The sequence below is a fragment of the Delphinus delphis genome, chromosome 6 (genome assembly GCF_949987515.2).
Source record: "Delphinus delphis chromosome 6, mDelDel1.2, whole genome shotgun sequence".
Classification (NCBI taxonomy): domain Eukaryota; kingdom Metazoa; phylum Chordata; class Mammalia; order Artiodactyla; family Delphinidae; genus Delphinus; species Delphinus delphis.
In genome coordinates this window covers 89,842,985-89,865,042 of record NC_082688.1, presented here as the reverse complement: position 1 = coordinate 89,865,042, position 22,058 = coordinate 89,842,985, and the positions used below count along the sequence as shown (strand labels likewise).

The window sequence follows — 22,058 nt, the reverse complement described above, 5'->3', positions numbered from 1 at the left end:
CATTTAAGAAATGATTACAATAATTCAAGAGAGGGAGAAGATTTCTCTATGAGGGTAGGGGGGATTTCAAGACCTAATTAGAGGATGTTTTGCCAATGTTTGCTTCTAGGAGTTTTATGGTCTCTTTTTTTTTTTTTTTTTTTTTGGCTGTGCTGCACAGCATGTGGGACCTTAGTTCCCTGACCAGGGATCAAACCCGCACCCCCTGCATTGGAAGTGCAGAGTCCTAAACACTGGACAACCAGGGAATTCCTGGTGACATGTCTTATGTTTAAGTCTTTAAGCCATTTTGAGTTTATTCTTGTGCATGGTGTGAGGGTGTGTTATAACATCATTGATTTACACTCAGCTGTCCAACTTTCCCAGCACCACTTGTTGAAGAGACTGTCTTTTTCCCATTTTATATTCTTGCCTCCTTTGTTGAAGACTAATTGACCATAGGTGTGTGGGTTTACTTCTGGGCTCCCTATTCTGTTCCATTGACCCATGTGTCTGTTTTTGTGCCAATACCACTGTTTTGGTTATTGTAGCTTTGTAGTATTGTCTGAAGTCTAGGAGGGTTATGCCTCCAACTTTGTTCTTTTTCCTCAGGATTGCTTTGGCAATTCTGGGTCTTTTATGGTTCCATATAAATTTTAGGATTAATTGTTCTAGCTCTGTGAAAAATGTCATGGGTAATTTGATAGGGATTGCATTAAATCTATAGATTACTTTGGTTAGGATAGCCATTTTAACAATATTAAGTCTTCCAATTCAAGAGCATGGGATATCTTTCCATTTCTTTGAATCATCTTCAGTTTCCTTTATAATGTTTTATAGTTCCTCAGTATATAAGTCTTTCACCTCCTTGGTCAGGTTTATTCCTAAGTGGTTTTTTTGTTTTGTTTTGTTTTGATGTGATTTTAAAAGGGATTGGTTTATTTCTTTTTCTTGTCTGATTGCTGTGGCTAGGACTTCCAATACTATGTTGAATAGAAGTGGTGAGATTGGGCATCCTTGTCTTGTTCCAGATTGTAGTGGGAAGGCTTTTCACTGTTCACTATTTTGTTGGCTGTGGGTTGGTCATAAATAGCTTTTATTATGTTGAGATATGTTCCCTCTGTATCCACTTTGGTAAGATTTTTTATAATGAATGGATGTTGAATTTTATCAGATGCTTTTCCTGCATTGAGATGATCGTTTGTGTTTTTTTCTTTTCCTTTGTTGATATGGTGTATTGCATTGATTGATTTGCATATGTTGAACCATCCTCGTGACCCTGGGATGAGTCCAACTTGATTGTAGTGTATGACCTTTTTTATGTGTTGTTGGATTCAGTTTGCTAATATTTTGCTGGGAATTTTTGCATCTATATTCATTAGAGATATTGGCCTGTAATTTTCTTTTTGGTAGCATCTTTGGTTTTGGTATCTGGGTGATGCATTCTCTGACATAAATCATAGCAATGTTTTCTTAGGTCAGTCTCCCAAGGCAATAGAAATAAAAGCAAAAATAAACAAATGGGATTTAATCAAACTTCTAAGCTTTTGCACAGCAAAGGAAACCATAAACAAAACAAGAATTACAGGAACTAAGAGAAGAGAATTTTCAAACTCTTTCCAAAATAAGCACTTTTACACATTGTTGGTAGAAATATAAATTGATAGATTTTTTTATATAGGTCATTTTATCAGCCTTTACTCAACATTAAACCATTCTGCTTCTAAAAATGTACAAAAATATCTTAGAAGGATATTCATTGTAGTATATAAAATAGTGAAAAATTACAAATAACCTAAAAGATTATCAATAGACAATTGGTTAAGTCACAATATATTGTGTATCTATACAATGGCTTGCCTTATTGCCTTAAAAATAACAAAGTAGATTTGTGTTTACTGATATGGGATATATCTTGGTACATTAAATGGCAAAATCAATCATAAGTAGTTTATATGGCAAGTGTGTTTTATTGAGAATTTGGTATATCCCAGGCAGTATTTGTAAAGAACTCCAAAAACTGATAGGGAAAAATGGGCAAGCAATTTGAACAGACTGATCCCAAAATTCAAATGACCAATAAATGCATGTACATGTTCAACTCCACTAGTCAAATGAGGGAAAATCTATTTTAAATCACCATCAGATACCATTGCACACCCACCAAAATGATTAATAGTAAAAAGACTGATAGTACCAATTGTTAGAATATGGAACAATAGCTATTCTCATATACTGCTGTTTGACGGTAAATTGGTACCAACACTTTGATATTATCTATAAAAGTTGAAGATACACATACTCCTAGGTATATATTCGAAAGAAATGTGTGCACATGTGTATACAGAAATATGCATAAAAATGTCACAGCAGTGATCAGTTTGTAATATATACATATATCAAATCATGGTACACCTTAAGCTAATACAGTCTTATATGTCAATTATATCTCGATAAAATTTGGAAAAAATAAAAGTGAAAGTCATACAAGTAGAAACTGAGAGAATTCACCTCTGACAGATGTTCATGTTAGAATTAAAGGATATTCTTCAGGCAGAGGGAAAATGATCTAAGAAGGTTTGAGATGTAAGAAGCAATAGGAGCAAAGAATATGGTAAATACAGCAAACAGTGACCATATAATAAAGTCATAATAATGTCAAGGGAAGTCTTTTTTTTTTTAAGCTAGAATTCAAAAGTACAAGTGTGACTGAAATTAAAATGCTGTAAAGTCCTTTGTTCGTGAGGAGGATTGAGACATGGATTAATTTGGACTTTGATGAGTATGCATGATAAAATATCTAAGGTAACCATTTGACATATAGAAATAGAGCATGTGACATCCCAACTAATATATGGGAAAAAGCAAAATTTTTAAAAGCTAATCAAAAAGAGGCAAAGAGATAAAAAAATTTTAAATAAAATTTAAAAAGTCATTTGTGGTGGAACTTCCAAATATGGCAGAATGAAGAGGTCACTGAATCTTCTCCATAGGAAAACAAGTGTAAAGCTGGAAAAATTGTGTAAAAAGAACTGTTTCAGGACTGAGGAGATTGACCAAAGGCAAAGAACAAATAATTCAGAGCTTGATTCTGCCTCTCTTTTAATATCTATGTTCACTCATGATGACCTAGATAGTCTTTCTGCAAAAATATCTCCCTCATCCATCCCATACTCTTTATTGTCACTAATGGAATTGAAATAACCATTTTGTTTGTAAATACATTTTGATTGCAAGTAATAGAAACTTCAAATAAGCCTAAGTACAACATGGGTGTATTGAAAGGACACTGAGAATACCCTCTTACTGAAGGGCATTAAGGATTCCCAAGGGCCTGGGACCAGGAATGAGGTCACCCTCATGGTCCAGGCAGTCCTCACGGACTCTCATCTTGCTTTCTTTTTCTGAGTTAAATCATCTCTACCATTTTCTGTATGTTCACTTCATTCTCCTCTCAGTAGGTCTTGCCTTCTGCAGGACAGCTCCCACTGTGTTGACAGGAATGTGGCCAATGGCCCATCTCAAAGAACCCAAGCCTATTTACCTTCAGTTCAAGCAACTTCCCAGATTGGTGGTATGGCCCTCAATTTCAGATTTTTCCAGAAAACCTGATTTAGCCAGCTTGGGTCATGTGTTCACCCCTAGTCCTATCAACTATGATCTCTAGGGCAAGTGCAGGTCATAAAAGCTTGGCTGGGTGTTGGTGATATAATATAGTACAGAGTTAAACATATTTAACAAAAGTATTTTCACATAGACAACCCCAGGTAAAGCTTTTGTAAGAAAGAGAAAAGTTATTAAAATTTAATATAACTTTCTTCAATCAGCATGTATTTATCTTTACTTCCTGAAAAGAACATCTTTATACTGTTGGAGTGCTCTATTGTGTAGCCTAAGGCAAGCTTTGTGCCTATTAATCTGTCAGTAAATATTTACTGATTATTTCTTTTTAGTTTGTTTCATTTATAACAATACTTATAAGTGATTATTGAGATTTTCTAAAAAATTTATTTTTGGCTGCGTTGGGTCTTTGTTGCTGCGTGCAGGCTTTCTCTAGTTGCGGCGAGCAGGGGCTACTCTTCATTGAGGTGCGTGGGTTCCTCATTGCGGTGGCTTCTCTTGTTGCTGAGCACGGCTCTAGGTGTGCAGGCTTCAGTAGTTGCAGCATGCGGGCCCTAGAGCGCAGGCTCAGTAGTTGTGTTGCACGGGCTTAGTTGCTCTGCAGCATGTGGGATCTTCACGGACCAGGGATCGAACCCGTGTCCCCTGCATTGGTAGGCTACCAGGGAAGTCCCGATTATTGAGATTTTATATAATTTTTAGCTCTTTCTCATGAGAATTGTCCTTTAATTATTATATACAATGTTCAAGGACTGTGGTTGTTTTGTTTAATTTTTTCTGAATATATACTTAAATTACTGAGAGGTTTTTTTTTTTCTTTTTTAGAGGTGGTTAAAAACCATTTGTTATAACACACAAAAAGCAAATTCCTCTCTGGTTGAGAGTTGTTTTGCTTTTAAACTGACAAATTTCAAGCAGGCTTTAGTGAAACAAACAATATTTTCACTATAAAATCACCAGCATGATTGCAGGAGGAGCCATGCCATCATCTATTTATGTTGGTATGCCATTTGATATCTGTAATTCAGAACAGTGAAAGTAAATTTTAACTGCTTTCATGCTGAAAATGGCTTATTTACGTCTTCGGAAGGGAGAATTAGCAATGATCAAGCACTTAGCAGTGACCATGTTTTCTGTCTACAATTCAATGACTCTTCTTAGTTCAGTTTATTTATTTATTTAATACAATTTTTAAAGGTTACTTTCCATTTACAGTTATTACAAAATATTGGCTATATTCCCTGTATTATACAGTACATCCTTGAGCCTATCTTACACCCAAAATTTGTACCGCCCACATTACCCTTCTCCCCATGCCCCCACTGGTAACCGCTCATTTGTTCTCTGTATCTGTGAGTCTGCTTCTTTTTTGTTATATTCACTAGTTTGTTGTATTTTTTAGATTCCACATATAAGTAATATCATATTTGTCTTTCTCTGTCTGACTTCTTTCACTTAGTGTAATGCCCTCCAAGTCGATCCATCGTAGTTCAGTTTCTTGAACCATCATAAACTCTATGCAAGCATTATGCTCCATATCAGATAGGAATCAAAGACTGAATCAAACCACTGTAATTAATCCTGCTTCCTCATATTTTCTCAGGGACTCTCCCTCACCACTCCACTGCCCCCCACCCCCAGTACCAACTTGGCTCATTTCATGACTGTCATCCACAGCTGGACACTAGCTGCCCTTCCCTCCCAGAATCCTCATTATGTGAGTAATAAATCTCTTCACACCCTCTTGCAATGTGTGGAACCATCAATGTTGACATCTGACCCCAAGTTTGGTGGGGGGTGTCCATCATGGTCTGTGGAATGGTCTCAACACCATACTTAGAGTATGTAGCAATGAGTGCCTGGTAGGACGTGGTAGTAGAGGGTGGACATCAGTTGTCTGGTGCCCAGCACATTCCCTTCCTTCTTCTGAAAGTGCCCCCTTCCTTTTTTTTTTTTTTTGCGGTACGCGGGCCTCTTGATGTTGTGGTCTCTCCCATTCTGGAGCACAGGGTCTGGATGCGCAGGCTCTAGACGCGCAGGCTTACTGGCCATGGCTCACGGGCCCAGCCGCTCCGCGGCATGTGGCATCCTCCCAGACCGGGGGCACAAACCCGCATCCCCTGCATCGTCAGGCGGACTCTCAACCACTGCGCCACCAGGGAAGCCCCACCCCCTTCCTTTGAGGAAGTTTTCCCTCATAGGCTGACACACCCTTGAAAATTATTCACAGTGGAATACTACACAGTCATTAAAAAGAACACAGCAACTCTATCTTCACAGGAAAAGCTCTTCAATACACATTGTTGAGTGAAGAAAAGAAATGCAGGGCTTCCCGGGTGGTGCAGAGGTTGAGAGTCCGCCTGCCGATGCAGGGGACACGGGTTCGTGCCCTGGTCCAGGAAGATCCCACATGCCGTGGAGTGGCTGGGCCCGTGAGCCATGGTCGCTGAGCCTGCATGTCCGGAGCCTGTGCTCCACAACAGGAGAGGCCACAACAGTGAGAGGCCCACATACCACAAAAAAAAAAAAAAAGAAAAAAGAAATGCGAAAACAATATGGTATAGTATGATTGTATTTATTAAATTTTCTCTATTGAGGTATATTTAATTGAGGTGTAACTTTCCTATTTGCTGTGGGTCCATAGAGATCTGTAATATGAGAAGAGATCTGCAAGATACTCATCTGGGGAGAGAGGGTTGGAGACTAGAATTGGGCTTACATCAAAGAAGAGTTTAACTTAGCTTTAACCATTTAATTTTTAAAGTGAGAATGCATTTGTTAATTACTTGTATAATTAAAGAGAAATGAAAATGTGATATTTCTCACCAAAAAGAAAGCAAGAGGAGACTTAAAGAAATACGGCAGGGACTTCCCTGGTGGTCTAGTGGTTAAGACTCCACACTCCCACTGCAGGGGGCACAGGTTTGATCCCTGGTCGGGGAACTAAGATCCCTCATGCCTCATGGCACGGCCAAAAAAAAAACAAAAAAAAGAAATACTGCAGGCCGAGATGGCCATATGTACCCTCCCCTGCCATTTTAATCTTACAGAAATTCTGGATTAAGTACAACATGTTTTAAGTACATAGTCAAGCTCAAAAGAAAGAAGTAAAAATGTCCTGAGAGCCAGAAATAAGGAGAAAAATCAAAGCGAGAGCAGGAGCTGGTTTTGGCCAGCCCACAGCATCTCAGAGCAGATCTGGGCCCTGGGTCAGAGACGGAGGACAGCCTGGGCTGCATCAGATGCTGGGGTGGATCCTCCTCCCAGAGCTTGGGGCCTCAAAGACTTCCGTCAGTTGAAAAAGGAAGAGGAAAGAGTGCCAGCCACCCCAAAGAAGCTGCAGGGAACTTGGCAGGTGGAGAAACTCACCTCTTCAGATCCCTGACATAGATATATACAAGGTCTCAGTTTACCTTGCCTACGTGTGGGCTAGGTAGAAGCCCAAATCTGGAAAGGAATATAAATTGTAGATACAGGGACTCCCCCAGGCTCTGAGAGAAGCCACCCTGAAACTTCCCTGGAGGGAAATTCTCACACATACATAACTGTCACAGACAAAAATGACCCCAGATGAAGCAAGTGCACATTAAAAAACTATACATTAATTGGGACTTCCCTGGTGGTCCAGTGGTTAAGAATCCACCTTCCAATGCAGGGGATGCAGGTTCGATACCTGGTCGGGGAACTAAAATCCCACATGCTGCGGGGCAACTAAGCCCGTGCACCACAACTACTGAGCCCATGCGCTCTGGAGCCCGCGCACCACAATTAAAGAGCCCACATGCCGCAACTACAGAGCCTGCGTGCTGTGACTAGAGAGAAGCCCACGTGCCACATCAAAGAGCCTGGGTGCCGCAACAAAAGATCCTGCATGCCGCAGCTAAGACACAACGCAGCTCAAAAATAAATAAATAAATAAAATATTTTTTAAATTATACATTAATTGTATAAAACAAACTTCTGTTAAGTGAGAATTATAGAACAATCTGGACAAAAAGTACAAGGTTTAAGATATCAAAGTAATAACTAAACAAATAGATCTAATTTAAAATATAGGACAGTTTTTTACAAAAGCCTATTGGAAAAAGAAACAAATTGACTCTAAATTTTCTAAATGTGATTAGAATTTTAAAAATTTAGAAACCAGTGGATAAGTCAAACAACATGTTAAATATTACTAAAGAGAACATTAGAGGATTTATTTGAAGAAACCACCCAAAGAACAGAAAGATAATTAGATGGAAAACAAATGAGTTCAGTTAAGAAGCATGGAATTAGGTGGTTCAGTGTAATCTAATAAGAGTTCCAGACAGAGAGAATGAAATAGATGCTATATTTAAAGAGAAGAATGTTATTACCTTGTCAGATATCCTCAGTTGTTTGTCCCAGTGCAGAAAGATTTGAATGACAGGATTCTGTGTGAAAAGAGGGACTGCGTTTAAAGGAACAATTATAACTTTACTTTGTACGTGAATATATCATCTCAGAATTTATAAAGGACATTTTAAAAAGAGGAAAAAGGGAGCTGTCAAACTGTTCTACAAAGTGGCTGTGCCATTTTACATCTCACCAACAATGCCTGAGGTTTCCACTTTCCCCATTCTCACCAACACTTGCCACTCTCTGTCTTTTTTATAATAGGTACTCTAGTGGATCTGAAGTGGTTTTGTATGGTTTTAAGGTAGATTTCAAACTAAGCATCCTGCAGATCTGTTTTTCACACTGAACTATTTTACTTCAAGCTATTTATGATAGTTCAAATTGTTGTTGAATGCCTTTCTAAACTACCTTATCTTACAAAGTCTAGTTGTAATTTAAATTGAAAATAACCATATGTTCACATTTCCTGACTCTATTAGTCTTTATCCAATCTTTGATTACAGTGTTTTTAACATGTTTAAAATAGTGTATTTTTCTGATAAACATGAACTGCACAGTATCACCATCACTGCCCACCCCACCCCCCAAAAGAAAAGGCCAATTATATTTTTTGCCTCAAGAACTTGAAGATTGGTTACTTCGGAAAAGCATGTTTGAGGTAATCACCTTCCTCTTGTAATTAATTAAATGATTTCAGACATTCATAACCATGTTTGCATAAGTCAGGGTCTTCAGGCCAGTCATTTAGGAACATCCTACCAGAACACCATCACTTTCACATACAAAGGTGTGGGCAGAAAAGCCCATATATTTGCAAGTGCTCTTGGAAGAAACAAGAGGGCCCTGCTTAAGCAAGTTCACTAACAGTGTGTCAGTGGAGGCATGCTTCAGCAAAGGGCTTTCAACTTCTCTAGTTCTGTTAGTATAACAAATTGTTAACCACTTGTTTTAAGACTTTTTTCAAGCTCAAACTTTGGTTTCGTCTCTGTATGTTTTCTTCTTTATGAGAGGCAGTAAACTACATCTGGTTAGTATTCAGTGCTTATGGCACTTGTAAATAAAGAACCCTCTTTCTGTTACAAATGTGTAAATGCTCTGCTTACAGCTTTTGATATTTAAAACAGCATGGAATATGTGTTTGTCTGAGGCTAAAGTATGACCTTTAGGAAATTAGAATCTGTCCTTTGGCTATTTTATCTTAAAAAAAAAAAGCTTGACTTTGTTGGCCCACATCCTCTGTTTCCATTTTCTCTTATTGCTGGGCGCATAATCCACCTTGGACAGTTGTGCAAGCCTCTGGGGTCCTGGGGCCCGAGTTCCCCTCCAGTCCATCAACACGATGTCTCTCTATTCCCAAATAAAGCTAAAGTTTGTGCAGGCCTTTTCCATTTCTTTGGTCAGCCTCAGCCTCTGGAACTTAGTATGTTTCTTCAAATATTATTTAAATGTACAAGTTAGCTGAACTTTAATAGAAGGAGATTAGGAAAGATAAGTAGAAAGCTTATAAACGTTCAAACAAATGTCTTTACAAGTAAAATTTTCATGTAACAAAAATTTCTAAGCTGCAGCTTTTGGCCCTTTTTTATTTCAAATGTGATTCAACTAATTCCAGTTGAACAAAATCATGTGACCATATTTTCAGAAGAGAAAAGTGTTAAACAATTGCACTTCTGTGTAAATGACCCAAGAGGGAGTCAACAGTAAGATCTCCATATTTTCAGACAACTTTAAGCATTTCCACACATTGAAATACCCAGAGGGTGGGAATGCACTGAAAACATTATCCAGAGCACACATACAAGTAGTAAAAGTTTACTGTGCATAAGATAAGACCTTCAAGAAAAAAAAAATCCAGAAAATACTTATCAAAAGACCTGCCCTTGGGGACTTCCCAGGTGGTCCAGTGGTTAAGACTCCGAGCTTCCACTGCAGGGGGCGCGGGCTCAATCCCTGGTCAGGGAACTAAGGTCCCACATGCTGCGCAGCAACCAAAAAAAAACAAAAAGATGTGCCCTTGGCTATTAATTGTGACCCAAGAAAAGGCATACTGACTGCTTCCCAAAACAATATTTCAGATACTTCTACATCAAGAAAGGGGGGCTTCCCTGGTGGCGCAGTGGTTGAGAGTCCGCCTGCCGATGCAGGGGACATGGGTTCATGCCCCGGTCTGGGAAGATCCCACATGCCGCGGAGCGGCTGGGCCCGTGAGCCATGGCCGCTGAGCGTCCGGAGCCTGTGCTCCGCAACAGGAGAGGCCACGGCAGTGAGAGGTCTGCGTACCGCAAAAAAAAAAAAAAAGAAAGGCTTGCAGATTGCTAGTCTTAACTTAGGAAGATCAGGTAAAAGAAAATAGATTTTATGTTCTTTGTCCCAAATCCTGGAACATCTGTACACAATATTTCATGCATTTATGGTCACTGCTCTTCAGGACAGACATGACAGAGTTGGAAAAGACGCAAAAGAGACAGCAAAGTAATCTTGATGGCAACAGAGCTTCCAGATGAAGAAAAGAACAAAGCATTCTCCACGCTGGATGGCAGTGGCAGAGGGGAGGCATTCGTGTATTTACTTGTTTAATGTCTGTCTTCTCCACTAGATCGTATGCTTCATGGGCTCAGGGATGCTGTCTTTTGTATTTTAACTTTTTGTTGAAATATATAGACACAGAAAAGGGCACACATCATAAATATACAGTTGGATAATTTCTTTCAAAATCATAGAACCACTGGCCAGAAGAGGAAGCAGAGCAAAGAGCAGCCCCCAGAGCCCCTGTGCTCCCTTCTGTCATTTCTTCCACACCGCCAGGGCCAGGGCCCACCTACCTGCCACAGGACTCCACAGGATGGGGTTGGCACCTGTCACTGCATACGGTGTCCATATGAGGTCCGTCCATGTGGAGTATAACTGGTGATCATTCCCCTTGTTGCCATGTAGCCTTCCGTCCTGTGGGTAAGCCACAAAGCATTCACCCAGTATTCTGTTCCTGGGCCCTTCCAGGTCCTGGCAATTGTAAATAGTGCTGCTGTGTGCATGTCTTTTGGTGACACATGTACATGTTTATGTTGAGTAGAGTTGCTGAATCTTAGGGTAGATGTATGTTCAGCTTTGAGGTGTTGCCAAACAGTTTTTCAAAGTAACTGTGCCCATTTATACTCTCACCAGCAGGGTGTGAGGGTTCCAGTTGCTCAATTCAGTTTCAACACCGCTTTTGTCAGTTGTTTGTAGCCATTCAGGTGTGTGGTTTTTATTTGTAGTTTCCTGATGCTCAGTGTTATTTTGTTCAGGACATACCCAGCATTTAACAAAGTGCCCGTGGTTTTTATTAGAGCTCTTTCAATGCAAGTGACAGAGGATGGGACAGAATCTTAACTCACATTGGCTTAGCAAAAAAGGAAATTTAGGGACTTCCCTGGTGGTGCAGTGGTTAAGAATCCGCCTGCCAATGCAGGGGACACAGGTTGGAGCCCTAGCCCGGGAAGATCCCACATGCCGCGGAGCAACTAAGCCTGTGCACCACAACTACTGAGCCTGTGCTTTAGAGCCCGTGAGCCACAACTACTGGGCTGGCGTGCCACAGCTACTGAAGCCCACGTGCCTAGAGCCCGTGCTCTGCAACAAGAGAAGACACCACAACGAGAAGCCCACGCACCACAACAAAGAGTAGCCCCTACTCGCCGCAACTAGAGAAAGCCCGCATGCAGCAGCAAAGACCCAACACAGCCAAAAATAAATAAATATTTTTTTAAAAAGGGAAAGTTAGTCACTCCAGTAGTAGTAGAGGGCTGGAGTAGTTCAGACAATCAAAGAAAGGTTGCCTGCGTTTGGGGATCACACCAAGATAAGAGGATTTTCCCTGCCATTGTGAGGCCCTCATCTCTGCACGGTTCTCTGCTGGTTCTCTGGACAACACACGGGCCTCATACAACCTGGAAGAGGCTGTCTGCTGAGCAACCCCTGTAGGAAAAGATTTTGTCCTCCCAGCATCTACCTGTCAGTTGGCCCAGGACACATCATATGCTGTTTGTGAGGAGCTGACAGTCTGTGATGACCTGAGCCAATCCTGTGAACAGGGACAGGTCTGTTACCAGAGGAGGGGTAATAAGAAAGCTTGCCAGGCAAAGAAAAACGGGTCTACAGTCCACAATAGCTCCACACAGTAGACACTCTGCAAATCATTCTGAGTGAATGAATTAGTCAATCCAAGTTCATCATGTGTGTAGGCCTCATGATGTATGAGAGGATGAACTTGAAATACTTTTACTTAACAGGCCCTCTAGGGACTTCCCTGGTGGTCCAGGGGGCCCGGGTTTGACCCCTGGTCAGGAAACTAGATCCCATGTGCATGCCACAACTAAGAGTTCGCATGCCGCAACTAAGACCGGAGCAGCCTAAATAAATAAACAAACATTTAAAAAACTAATAAATAAAGAGCTCCTCTAGGAGAATAAAGCAGTTTCAGGACAAGGCAGCAAAAAAAATCCTTCTGCCCTCAATCAATTTAAGAGATATTCCATGCTGAAAATTTGAACTGTTACAGAATGCGTTTTGCCAGTTCATGGATGGTCTGTAGAGAAATGCATACATGAAAGCATTTTCCATGTTTGCTACTCTCCTGTTACCTGTTTTGAGTCTCAAGTCAAGCCCAGGATCAGCTGGCCCCTTCCTACTGCCCAGTCCTGAAGGGGATGCTTATATCATTTGTGGCCAGATGACAAGACGTGTGTTATTCTAAGACCCCAAAAACAACTATGCGTTTTCTCTTGAGTCTTTAAGGGAAAAATGGGAGCCCCTTATTAAAAACAATAATAATAATAAGCAAAATACTTACACCCATGGCAGGACATAAGGAGGTGTATAGAGTAAGAATCTAGGTGAATTTTCCTCTCTCTCTCACAAATGTCATGTGGGATCCTGGGTGGGAATCCTGAAAGAGAAAAAGGACATTAAGTAAAAACTAAGATACCTGAATAAAGTGTAGACTTTAGTTATAAAAGTGATGTCCCAAGATTGGTTCATTAATTGTAACAAATATACCACACCAATATTAGATGTTAATGATATAGGAACTCTGTACTATCTTCCCAATTTTTCTGTCAGTCTAAAACTCTTTTTTTAAAGTTTGTTTTTAAAATAAAAATTCAGTAGAGGGTCTTGAAAGGAGCCCATGTATGAGGAGGGGGGTGTTGGTCCCTGAAGCCTATAAGCCTTATTGGTTTTAGGGTGAATTCACTCTGACCTCCCTCACTCTGATCAGCACTGAGCTGATACCAGAGGCTGAGGCTGACCAAAGAAATGGAAAAGACCTGCAGAAACTTTAGCTTTATTTGGGAATAGAGAGACATCGTGTTGATGGACTGGAGGGGAACTCGGGCCCCAGGACCCCAGAGGCTTGCACAACTGTCCAAGGTGGATTATGCGCCCAGCAATAAGAGAAAATGGAAACAGAGGATGTGGGCCAACAAAGTCAAGCTTTTTTTTTTAAAGATAAAATAGCCAAAGGACAGATTCTAATTTCCTAGAATTTTCTAAATTTTCTAAATTTCCTAATTTAGTGGGTCACCTGAAATTTGCTTCGAGAAAGGCATTGGGGTCAGGAGGCCAGCTCAGCTTGGCTTCTTTACTTTGGGCTTGGGGTCATTGGAGCAGCCTTGCAAGTCTCTGAGCCTTTTTTTTTTCTTATTTTTAAAATGGACATAATTTTATACTCCTGCCTCATAAAGTCATCCTGTGATTAAATATGTAAAGACCTGGCAAATTTAGAAGTATTGTGCAAATAGAATAAATTATTAGCGTCCTTTGGACTATTTTACCAAGGTTTGTTTTCCCTCTCACATTTTAATTCTCATGCCTAATATTCATTTTATTTTATTTTTCTTTAAACCAGCAGGATTTGATGTAATACAAAATTTCAACCATTTATTTATTTATTTATGGCTGCGTTGGGTCTTCGTTGCTGTGCGTGGGCTTTCCCTAGTTGTGGCGAGCGGGGGCTACTCTTCGTTGCGGTGCACGGGCTTCTCATTGTGGTGGCTTCTCTTGTTGCGGAGCACGGGCTCTAGGCGAGTGGGCTTCAGTAGTTTTGGCACGCCAGCTCAGTAGTTGTGGCTCACGGGCTCTAGAGCGCAGGCTGAGTAGATGTGGCGCACAGGCTTAGTTGCTCCGTGGCATGTAGGATCTTCCCAGACCAGGGCTCAAACCCGTGTCCCCTGCATTGGCAGGCGGATTCTTAACAACTGAGCCACCAGGGAAGCCCCAAAAATTTCAACCATTTAAAATTTTATTTACATAAATTATTTGTGCCCTATTTTATTTTGTCCTGGTTGGGGGGGGGTTCCTCTTTTTCTACAGACGACAATGGTTCATATATTTTCTTCCCATTTTTAAAAACTGAAGGCATTTTAACATAGGACTCTAGAATACAAGTTTGGACATATATCATTAGCTCTATATATAAAATGTAATTTAAATATTATTTAAACCTTAAATTCTATACCCAAACTATTCATCAAGTATGAGGGAAAATTGAAAATATAAACATGAAAGGCCTCAAAAATGGACAATTGAAACACACTGCCTTTGTTGGGCACCCTGCTAAAACCCTTCTGAAATGACAGTAGAGAGTTTTAAAAGACATACTGCACAAGGATGAAGAATAGGCCAGAGGAAGGCAGCAGTAACATACAGGAAGCAGATAACAGTGTGTTGTTTGATGAGGACCAGAGAAAGCTGCGACCTAACCCTTGAAGGAAGTTGATTTGTTCTGTGGAAGCTCTGATAGAGGGACTATGGATAGGAGAAGAATTAGTAGAAAGTCTATATGAGAGTCAGTCCGTCCTCACCCTGACAGAAGGCCTATGTGAAAAAGCTAGGAACCTCCAGAAAGGGCCTGGACTCTGCAACCTGACTGCTCTGGAGAGAAAACTGTGGACTTCTAATAAAAATAAGCACAGGGGTGTTCGCTGGTGGCCTAGTGGTTAGGATTCCGGGCTTTTACTGCTGTGGCCGGGGTTCAGTCCCTAGCTGGGGAACTGAGATCCACAAGCCACATAGTGTGGGCCACCCCCTCCCACCCCTCAAAAAAAATAGACACAACAAGTTGCTTTCACTAGATCAGGAGCCCTTTACTGTTGGGGACTTAAGTCTTATACCACATGGAATATATGAACAAACCTGTAGGGGCTATTATGTTTCCCAACAAAAATGTTTCTGTTGCTACCATCAAAATCAGTTGCCAGCATGAATTCTGTTACAAGTTGATTGTAATCACACTTGACCTGTGTATTACAACTATATTTGAATTTAGAAATGTTAAATGGTAGAATTTTTATGAGCTCAGGTTTTGGAAACCTATTTCCTTAGGTTTGAATCAGTTTACTAGTTGTGCAATCTTGAGCAAGTATCTTAATTTTTCAAGCTTTTGTTTAAATTTATTTATTTACTTATTTTTTTTGGCTGCGTTGGGTCTTCGTTGCTGCGCGCAGGCTTTCTCTAGTTGCAGTGAGTGGGGGCTACTCTCCGTTGCGGTGCGTGCGCTTCTCATTGCATAGTGGCTTCTCTTGTTGGGGAGCACGGGCTTTAGGCATGCAGACCTCAGTAGTTGTGGCTCGCGGGCTCTAGAGCGCAGGCTCAGTAGTTGTTTCGCACGGGCTTAGTTGCTCCGCGGCATGTGGGATCTTCCCTGACCAGGGCTTGAACCCGTGTCCCCTGCATTGGCAAGCGGATTCTTAACCACTGTGCCACCAGGGAAGTCCCCTCAGTTTCATTTAAATGGGCATTATACCAATGGTTTCATATGACTGCTGTGAACATTTGATGAGCTAATGCACGTCAAGTGCATAGGGCCTGCAAATGTTAAGAGATCGATAAATTGTGTGTGGCAGTATGGGTGTGTAATTTGTCTTTTGAAAAAGAAACTAAACACCTTAAAAACTCAAAAAGTCTGTGATTCAATGAAAAAATTTTAATTAGACCATAGTTACTTTAAATTATAATCAGTTTCAATGCTTTGGACATTACTTTGAGATTTATGAAATAATGAGAGAGTTTCAACCTTAGTAAGGATAAAATTGCCAGTGAATATCTGGAATATTACTTTCATCATCTGCTTGCATTTCATTATTTTGCTTGCATAATTACATATTAAAAACTTTATGAAGAGAAAGTTGTGAAATTACCTCTAAAGAGTTTCTAGCATTGATTATGTTTATATGTGTGTGTGTGTTCAGCTTCTTAATTATCATTTCTGACTATTTTAAAAGAAACCAACTTGGCTTGCCTTTTTAATTATCAGTCTAGGAGGGAACAGACTACATTTAAAAGCATACAATTGCTACCCAATTAGCTTAGAATGAAATAAACAATCTTAAAAACAGAACTACTGTTTGGACATGTATCCCCACCTGAAGTGATGCTTACTGTCTAGTAATCTTAATGGGGTTGATCTTTTAAGGGTACACTTGCCTTCAGATTGATTGCATGGTGTATGTTTCTTGGCTGTATATATGACTGATTTTGCTTGTCTAACCTTCCCCTTTCCATTCTAAACAGGGAAGTTGTAGAAGGATTATACGTGTAAACTTTATTCCTTCCTAGGAATAGAGTGATTTTAGAGCCACAGAAGAAAGAAGGCTAGAGAATTCTGAGGGGTGGACTGAGGTGTTGGGGTGATCGCCTGCTTGTTAATATGCATGTGCAGAAGGATTCTGAAGGGGCTATGGTGTGTGCGTGTGTCACACCAACCTGTCTTACCAAGCTCTTTCCCCTGAGAGGGCCTGGATGCACTGAAGCCCCAGGAGCAATAAGCCCAGGTCTTAGCTCCTTGGAGAAACACTGATACCTGTTGAATAAATTAGGGTCAATACTGATACAAAATAAATAAATAAGGGAGAAGTAAAAGCTCGTTCTTCTGGTGGAAATCTTCTCGTCAATGTGGAAGGAATGATGGAGACAGACTGTCGCCCTTTGGCAACGCTCATGTGGTTGACTCAGCTGTGAGGCAGCAGCAGGCCCAGGCTGGTGAGTGGACATCTGACTGAGGAGCCAGACAGTGGCCTGGTCTCATGATGTCCCCTTGGAAAATACCAGTTACAGAGGGAAAAGGGTGACTTTTGGGTCACCCCAAAAGCACAGCAGCATTTCTGTGGCACTCCTGATGTAGCATCATGAGGCGACGTCAGACCTGGGCTGAGGCCCATCTGCAGCCCAAGAGGTCTCACTCTCCAAACCGCCAAGACTTGAAGCAGGGACCGACTGGAGATTGGGGGTGGGGGCAGGGGCTATGATGGGAACAGAGGGGAGCTGGGGACATCTGAAATTTTCTGGTTGGAATGTTATGTTTTGGTAAAGCAGGAAGATGGCCCCATTTCGGGAAATGCCCACTGAGTGTCCAGGGGTGATGGGTATCTTATCTACTGCTCGCTCTAGAAACGGACGACTGACTGTGGGTGTAATGGTTGTGAGTGAGCCTGCAGAGAGATAACAGAGGGTCCCACCCGGGCAGAATGGCCTCAGAGGCCCCAAAATGGTACACTTGTTCACTCCATAACATCATATGTGACATCTGTGATTATATAGATGTAAAATGTGTGTAAAGAAACTGCACCTGGACAGGAATAAAGACGCAAACATAGAGAATGGACTTGAGGACACAGGGAGGGGGAAGGGTAAGCTGTGACAAAGTGAGAGAGTGGCATGGACATATACATACTACCAAATATAAACTAGATAGCTAGTGGGAAGCAGCCGCATAGCACAGGGAGATCAGCTCAGTGCTTTGTGACCACCTAGAGGGGTGGGATAGGGAGGGTGGGAGGGAGACACAAGAGGGAGGGGATATGGGGATATATGTATACATATAGGTGATTCACTTTGTTATAAAGCAGAAACTAACACACCATTGTAAAGGAACTATACTCCAATAAAGATGTTTTAAAAAAAAAAGGAACTGCACCTGTGACTGGCAGAGGAACCACTTAACGTTTGTTAGCTTCATCTTTAAAATAAGAGCACAATTGTCTTCTAAGTGCGGATGTTGTAGGCATTTCTAAGCCTTCTGATGTTGGGAACAACTGGAACAGTTGTCTCAGGATTTTTGGGTGTGGGGCACAGTGTGGATGCCTATCTTGACTCTGGCCGCACACCCTCCCAGAGCTGCACAGGCCCCCAGCCTAGAGCTGCTACAGGTGATGCCCCAACCCAGGCCTACAGGCAGATGGGCTCTCCCTCCTTTTCCTACACCCAGCAACTTGGAGTCTGTGTACTGTGTCAAGTGTAATACTAATACAATTTAGTAACAAGTTTGATGTGTTTTATTCAAATGAAAAAAATCCATGAATTGGGGAAGTCCAGGGCCTCACAAGCAGGGGAACACTGTTCCCAAGGGAGTTTTATAGACTTGTTAAAGAGCCCACACAAAAACAAGGCAGGATTGGCTAGGAGATCCCATTTTCTAAGGTGTAGTGAGCTCATTAAAGCTGAATTGGAGGACTGTGATTGGGGTTAGGTGTTGTCCAGATATGCAGGCTGACTTAGCTTTAGATGTGTGCCGTGGGCCAGGCCTCAGGGGTAACTTCCATTTTATGGGTCCTGATTTACAAATTAACTTTATCAGCTGCCTCTGCCACCATCCACCTAAGTCTGTCCCAATGCCATGATGATTTGAGGATTGGCCATCATCCTTTGTACCCATTCCCATCTGCACACACCCAATTCCAGCACCTCATATCCCTCACTGGCAGCTCCACTGTTTCCCTGCTTCTCCTGGCAACAAGCGCTCCTTGTGGAACAGCCTGTGTCTGTGTCCTTCCTCATCCTGGATTCTTCTTCATCCACCAGAATCCAGCACAATTCCTCACGGCCCCACCAACACCTTTGTCCCAGCACCACAGAGGGAGCCCCATAGTCAACCACTCCCTCCTCCCTGAGCCTTGCCTATGCTCCCTGCCCCACACCTGGCCTCCACCTCTGCCATCATCATGGGCACTTCCACAGACTGACCTGTGTTGGGAGTCCCACATCTTCCTACCCATGCCCACCTCTCCCCAACAGCACAGTAACTAAAGGGAACAGGGATTCTTTACGGGGCGGGGGCGGGGGAGGAGGGGCTGAAAATGTTCTGCAGTTAGAAACTGGTGATGGTTGCATAATCTTGTGAATATACCAAAACTCACTGAATTATACACTTTAAAGGAGTGAATTTTGTTAATGTGAATTATACCTCAGTTTAGGGAAAAAAATTACTGAATCAGACAGACATAATCTTTGGGAAAATATTAAAGTCAAGATGAATTAGTATATCTATGGACACTCAGGGGTACATTTAAACCAAAGACTCAAGGTTTCGCATTCATTTAAGTGGGGGTGGGGGGTGAAGCGGGATGGTATGACTGATCCGTAACACAAGGCTGGTTTTCTCTAAAGTTCTGTTTAAAACTCTCTTCCCTTTGGACCAGCATCCAGCAGCCATTCCAACAGCAGAGTAGATCTCAGGTAGAAAACTGGGATGAATAACAAATTGGCAACTTTCTCACAGCTACCATTTTTTCTATCATAAACACCAGGAGAGTTCTTGACTGAAAAGTCCAGGCATATGGCAAGCAGCTAAATAAACATCCATTTTGAATCACCGCTTAGAACAAGCTTCCTATGGAAGGCTGACAGGCCCAGTGTGTGCAAAGGACCCGCACCATGCAGCCTGTTCCCAGCCTTCCCAACAACACTGGGAAGCACAGGCCTCCCATTTGCTCCCTTTATGTACCAGACCTCGACCTTAGTTTCACCAGTGGCAGCATGTGAAGTATCTAAGGTGCTTTCCAGGTCAGGCTGATAACTTTCCAGTCAACTTTTTTTGTGTGAAGCTATTTTTTCATGTTAAATATTCTAAAATATATTGGCCAGATTGCTGCCTTATCAGAGTACATCATCTTAATCCTTTCTTGGTGATTCAGTTGGCTTTCTGAATGTCAAATATGGTAATATGTAAAACTTTCAATCGCTATTGAAATATGCTGATCTTATGCTATGACCTCAGGCCCACTTTGCATTTAGAGTTGTATCACATTTCACAACTTATCTGTCTTCTCCCTCAAAGCCACCTGTACATGTCTCATGTGGACGAGACCCACCCTTTGTATTTCTAACTATCTTTGACGGTATCTAGACTGTGCTTTTTATGTTGCGTCTCTGGGCTACTCTTCAGCCTTTAGTTGCTTTCTTCCTGTCAGCTTTGAATATTTGAGGTCACCAGACAAGTGAATGAAGCTGGATAAACAGGGCAATATTATTAACTTGTATAAAAAGGAACTTTCCACACAAGCCCCTAAAAGGTCTCCAGAAACACATACTAAATGCCTGATCTCTTCCTAACGTTAGTGTTTCTACTTTTGGTTTTTTATTTTAAAAACTAAAGAGAGTAAATTTTATTTTTTTTAGAGAAAGTTTCTAATCTAAACCCTCCTTTTGCTCATGAGGAGAAGGCCTAGAGAGGCTGTGAGGTCTGCTTGGAAGCAGACCAAGCCCTTGAGCCTCAGGCTGGAACTGGCCCAGGCCATGTGCTTCCAGCTCAGCCTGGAAGTTACACTGCCACATTCACATGTTCTCCTTTACATTCCTCATACAGCTGTTATTAATTTAGAAGAGCCTGAGGTTTAAAAATCACCCAGCAGTCTTTCCATTTTAAAAACTTAGGTATACATTTTCTCATAAAAACTATTTCGCTGAAATTAGAAATCATCTAAGTTTAAACCAGGCCCAACCCAGCCTTTGGTCAGAATGGCTTGGTGTTTGGACGTGTTCTCGCTCCATCAGCATCTTTCTCACACAGGGGTCTGAGAACACTGGCCTCACACGCTGGCAACAAACTCACTGATATGTGGCTGGCCCTTTAAAGGTTATGACACGTCTTTGTCCCCACAAGACCTCATTTGACAGGAGCTGATTTTCTTCAGCCCATCAAGTACCTGCATCCTCAGGAAGGCCCCATCCTCTTAAGCAGGCAAGTTCTGCTCACCCACAGTTCCAGCCCTGCCCCTTCTCTTGCAGGAGGAGGGGTTTCTCTGACTGGCTGCTAGATCAGACATTTCTCAGAGGAAGCCGCACCTCACTTTCCTTCCATGAGGTTTGGGGCAGCCACGATGGCTGGGTTTGGGTTTGGATTTGGGACATGGCCGGGCTTACATGTGATTTCAGCATCAGTCCAGGTGTCCGTTTCTACAGCAGGAGCTGTGAGAAGAGGGAAAGAAAATGTGTCTTTCAAAAGCTGACCCTTTTGGAACTTAGAATCTTACTGTGGAGCCTACTTTTAGTCTCTGTCATATCACCCCAACCGCGCAATCTGTTCTCACAAGAACAAACAAAAATAAGTTTTTCCAAGAATTGAGAAGATGGGGCCACTCATTACTCTATTTGTTGTGAACATTCTGTTCAGATTCTTGCAAAGCTTTGTTATTCTAACGATCTACAAGTCAAGTCTAATACTAGAGGTTCCCAGAGCCCCCTACAAATAATAGAAGCAGACATTTCCAGAACTATTACATTACATGGAGGGAAAAGCCAACCCTACTTTAGAGTTGCAAGCCTAGAAACTCGTGAAATTCGACTTCATTTCCATTTTAGAGAGGATACTTTTGACTCTAAAATGGTACACGATCTCATCATGAAGCTAACTTTTAGCAGAGCACGCTCCCTGAAACCCTATTATCCAGAATAGCCAGACACCATGCCTGGGGGAGACACACAGGTCACTGGGAGAGTCCAGGTGGCCCCGTGCGGGCTGTGCAGGAGCCAAGTGCCCACAGTTACCAATATGCAGGCTAGGGCCATTCGGCAGCAAGTGTGAGGACAGATGGTGGAAGCATCCACTGTGGTGGGGACCAGCCCACAGGCCTCAGTTTGAAAGGCTTTTAAGGCCAAATGCTAGCACTCTAGAGAAAAACATTTGCTTTACAATGAGAAACCTGGCAGACAGCACCTCACTTCAGTCATCAGGATCACCATCACCTTGGTGGGTCAGCTGGCCGGCATACCTGACCAGCCTCCTCAAGCTGTCCAGGTCACAAGACACAGACAAAGGAAGCAGGTCG

The 22,058-nt window shown here is 41.8% G+C and overlaps 1 protein-coding gene across 1 annotated transcript in view; it reads left to right on the top strand.

The window, feature by feature from the left end:
* CENPP (centromere protein P) overlaps positions 1-22,058 on the top strand; it is a 223,929-nt gene that overhangs the window by 198,786 nt on the left and 3,085 nt on the right. The window lies entirely within an intron of this gene.